The following is a 5,343-nucleotide window of genomic DNA, read 5'->3' on the forward strand; positions in this document are numbered from 1 at the left end:
TGGTTGATTTTGCTATATAAGCATTCATTATGGTTGGTTTTATAAATCTACTTTTTATTGATAAACGGTATATTATTTTTCAAAAAAATATTACTTTTAAAATATAGAATTGAAAGTTAGGATTTAGATTTTTTAGTCACAATTCATACATTTTATTAATTAGATGACACAATCTCTAAAAGATAATCTACAAAAATGCACAATTTGAATCTAAAATCTCTCATGAATAGAACAAATACCAATCATATTGTTAAGGAAAGTTTAGTTTGATCCAATTTTAAAATTGTATAATAAAAGTAATATATATGAAAACTTTTGTATTGATTTTTGTAATAACCGTAAAATTCTTAAAGAAATCAAACATATATTTCCTGCCAATTTAATGCAGTAAAAATATAAAAGTGTTATCTCTCTTTCAATAAAAAAATGATACTAGCCTGGTACTAATATATATGCCTTCTTCTTGACACTCCATATTAGTCTTTCAGATAAATTTCTTTTTTCAAAATGAAATATAATTTAACAATAGTAATTAACCATTTTAAACACAATAAAAGTACCATTAAACAATATATCCGATCACCATAATGTAGATTGAGAAGAAAAAGAAAAAGGCGCAACCATGTCCAAAAAATAATTAGAAGGAAACAATTGATTATGCATTACTGATTCCAACCTTTAAGATAAGTATGATATTCTGCAAATTGCATAATGGTATACATATAAATAATTAAAACCAGTTAAAGATTATACATACGATGAGCGAATTCGCAAGTGCACAAAATCGTTCAAATAATAAAGTGATAAGTAGAGTATCGTCCTATAGGGATTGTGTATCAAGTACCAGAATTGTAGAAATTATATTATTGTCTAGAAATCAAAATTTAATAATAATTTAATCAAAGCAAAATAATTAAATTAATAAAAACTATCGGTGTAAACCCATCAGAGTAATTGATTTCACCTGAATCTTAGGTATATCCGAGTTTTAATTTCACAATTAATTTAATCTAGTTTGCAATGATCGAATAAACTTAATGTACTTTTGGTTTTTCTCCCAGTATTAGCTAGGTTTATTAATTAATAACTACTAACTTTTTATAATAATTATTAATTTTAACACGAGTTTGTTAAAAAATCACGAAAATTTTCATCCCAAAAATCTACAATTTGAAAGCAAAAAAATAAAAGTAAAAATAAAAATAAATTACTTGCTTAATTTTCCTCAAATTTTCCTCCACTGCTCAGCTCCAAGGCCGCTTCTTTTTTCTCACTAGATTTTTGTTCACGTTAGCTCCCCACCAGATATGGGTTCACCTATGCTCCCCTTTTAACATTATTGACATGGTTCTTTTTTTGGGCGGTAGAAAAATAGGAGATAGGGTTTTGCACGCCTCCCTTTTTCACTTTCAGCTACCTCCTTTTTTCTTTTTTAAAGCTGCTCATTTTTCTTCTTCAGAGATGCTTCCTTTTTCCTCTTTAGAACTACTTCATTTTTCTTCTTCAGAGCTGCTCATTCTTCTTGTTTAGAATTACTTCCTTTCTCCTCTTCGAAGTTGCTTTCTTTTTGCTCTTCAGAACTACTCCATTTTTTCTCTTTTCTTCTTCTATTTTTAGTCTTTTTTTCTATTTCCTTCAGGAAACTTGCATCAAGAATTTTTTTCATTAAATGACTTTTAACTCAAAATTAATTCAAAAGTTATTCTAAATTTAAGTAAAAAGGATATAAATTTTTTTTTAAAATCGAACACATCAATATACTTCTGTATATATATATAAAATAATACTTATTTTACTTGCTACCTAAGCAATCGTATTAATATCACATATTTAGTAAATTATACAAGATACTCTCTAAATTACTTAAAGGAGCTAGTAGCCAGTGTACACATGTACTTCTCACCAAAACTCTAAATTGGTAGTATATGTGTGAGTGTAATTTTTTTGTTCTACAAAATATAGAGAACAAAAATAGATTATTCTACATATCTATTAATTAGTTAGAAGTCGATTTATGACTTAATTTAACGTATTTTGCCAGATACATGTATAATATTTATATTAATCAAAATATTAATTGTTTTAGATGTTATGATTATAGTGGGACTTTCTTTTAGGAAAACACTACCTGTTAATGCCACTATCCCAAATTTTAATTCCAAGATACAAAGATCGTATCCATATCTATTAAATTTTATCCAAAAATATAAAAAAAATTAAGGAGCTAGCTAGCTTCATCTTCATCCTAACTAGACTGAATTTTTACATATACTACAATAATGCGTCTATCCTTGCTCCATTGTGTATAAACGAAAAGAAAGAAAAGAAATGTGACGTCCTCATGCCGAACAGGGCACCAACGTCCAAATGAGCAAACATAAAATAGATATTTACATTACAGTAGAAGTATAGATTCCATACAAAATTTACAAAAGACTGTATCCTGAGGCAATCATGCTATCTACCTTTTAGAATACAAAATATTAGATAGCATAATTAGAAAAACTAGCCTCAAAGTTTAAAACAAAATACAAAGTCTGCTCCAAACTATTCCTCTTGAAGGGAATCTAAACAGGGTGAACCATAATTTGTTTCCTAATCTACATCTAAGGGGGGATTGGATATGGGTGAGTTCTAATACTCAGTAAGATAAATGGAAATAATGCAACACAAATACATTTTAAAATACTCATTAATGTACGTTTAATAAAAAATTAATTATAATTTCAATTAACAAATTCAAATCAAAAGTTATCACCAAATATTCATATCCAAATCAAATGTCGAATTCATACGAATCCTCATGAAGACGCTCAACACTGTATTCAATGGGTTTACACAACTCACGCACGCAGGATGAAACTTATCTTTTGACACAATGTTTTTAATACTAATTTATTATCTAATTTATATTACACTGATTGCAAACCTACATGGTCAGCCGCTTACACCTATTTCTAGAGAGGGCAAACGGGATATCAATTAGTCATGCCTTGTTATTAAATAAATACAAACATACATTCATAAATATTAAATACAAATATAAATCTCTCAGGTCTCTCAAGTTGCCACCATTCATGCCCTTGAGCCCTAGAGCATGTGTAACGCCCAGAACGTGGGCATTTTTGTAATTTCCTCATTAATTATTTATCCAGCCAAAAAAAAAAAAAAAAAGCGTGGTGGCGCAGAGAACGGGAGAAGAAGAAGGAAGCAAAGACGTGCACGTCGCGAGCGGGAAGAGATGGGTTTTCGTGATTTTTGGAGAATCTTCAGTGCGAGGATGCTGATCTAAACAGCTTCGCTCCACTATAAGCAGCGTAGTGGCGCAGAAAACGGGAGAAGAAGAAGGAAGGAAGGACGTGCACGTCGCGAGCGGGAAGAAATGGGTTTTCGTGATTTTTGGAGAATCTTCAGTGCGGGGATGCTGATCTAAACAGCTTCGCTCCACTATAAAGAACGAAACTCAAAAAAAGAGAAAGGAGGAATCCTTGAGGCTAAAGGGGCGTAGAGAGAGAGAGGAGGCCGAGAAGAGAGAGAGAGCTCATATTCTCCATGGACTCTTCGCAAAATACTTAGAAAAATCCCCTCAAATTGTTCTTCTCATTCTTTATTTTCCTTCTACTCGTAGAACCAATTACTGGCCTCTACTTATTGACATAAGCACAAATATCACCCATCTCTGTATTTTCTTCAGCGCGACTCCAAGCAGCTTAGGCCATCTCTGTCACAGAAGAAGCTCTCTCTCTACTGTCCTTAATTTTCGAGCGGCAATCATATACATTGCAGCTTATCATCACCGAGACCCAACCTTCATTGCACAATTGATCGGAGCCGAATCACCAAAGCACGAACCTCACCGGAGAGCCGTCGCACCCGAGAGCACCGCCGCCGGTAAGCTTCGGTTTTCCGTAATTTTTTGGCTTCTCAAGGGCCCTAGGGTTGTTTTATCGTAGGGACCGATGCAAGTGTGGCCGAATTTGGCCGGAAACGGCCAAAAACGGCCAACCCGAGGCGAATCACCGCCGCCGGAGCACGGGGGAGTCGCCGTGCCAGAATTGCAATATTGGCCAAAAAGGGGCCCTGTGCCTAATTTGAGATTTTTTGGAACGCGTGCAGGTACCGTTAGTGCGTTTCAGTTTCCCGAAAAAATTCAGGGAAAATTAGGGACAGCCTGTAGGCGCACCGTTAAGCCGCATTCGGACCCCAAAACGAGTGAGGACCCCTCACCCTATTTCCTATCACGGTATTAAAGTTCAATAAATGATAAAACGGTATTTCATGAATCAACAGATGTGTGAAATTGTTTAAGGTCGCTAATGGAGCCCGAGTCTGGTGTATTTGTCGGTTAGCTGTTGTTTGGCCTATTTTACGGTTTTAAATGCAGTATGAGGTCTGATGTTTTCATTTCATAATTTTGTGTGCATATATTACTGTTTTATTGATTATGGGTTGAATGACTGAGAAATCAATGCTGTATGTTGTCTTGCTTGGCATAAATTACTATTTGCTTGTTTGCGTGTGAATTGATTATACTGACTGAGGAAAAAGGGGAATGAAAGGTTATATAAATTGATAATTGTGTGATGTGCTCAGCCTGACTAGATATTCTGGGAGATGGTGGACGGACCGGGTCCGTACCGGGATTGTGATCTCTCATACCGGACGGGGTATGGAGATCTTATGTGTTTTGGCGCCCATACCGGACGGGGTATGGGGATGGCCCGTTTCACCCTCATACCAGACGGGGTATTGAGGTTTATAGTTTTGGCACCCATACCGGACGAGGTATGGGGACGGCCCTGAAATCTGATTACAAGTATTAAGGGTAACGGGTAGCGGAACCCCTATGGATCCCCATGGATACTAGTAGGCTGGTGAATGAGGAAAAGTGATTGTGTGATGATTGAATTACAAAGATGTGATAAGTATTATGTTACATAGTTTATATGATTTCATAATGATGATAATGTATATTGTTTTATGAATCTCACCGAGATAAGTGAATGGTAAAGGTTTTATTACTGATAAATAGGTTTATTGTAAATTATGCTCCATTGGTCTTTTTGTGTTTTCTACCCACCTTTACTTCCGTGACGGCGAGATATTGTGATGTCTTTACTGGGCTAGTGTAGCTCATTCCTTATTTAATCATTTCAGTTCAGGAGGACATTGTTCCCGAGCCCGTTCCGCAAGAAGATGACGAAGGGGATGCCTAAAGACTCCATAGTCATATCCATAGCTTTTACTTCGAATTTCTCTTTAGTTAGTTAATCTTTTATATTTTGAGCACGTTTTGGTTTTAGTGTAAGGGATGTTAATCGAATTTTGACTTCGCTTCCGCAT

Source organism: Carica papaya, unplaced genomic scaffold (genome assembly GCF_054855325.1).
Source record: "Carica papaya isolate Zhongbai unplaced genomic scaffold, ASM5485532v1 h2tg000022l, whole genome shotgun sequence".
NCBI lineage: Eukaryota > Viridiplantae > Streptophyta > Magnoliopsida > Brassicales > Caricaceae > Carica > Carica papaya.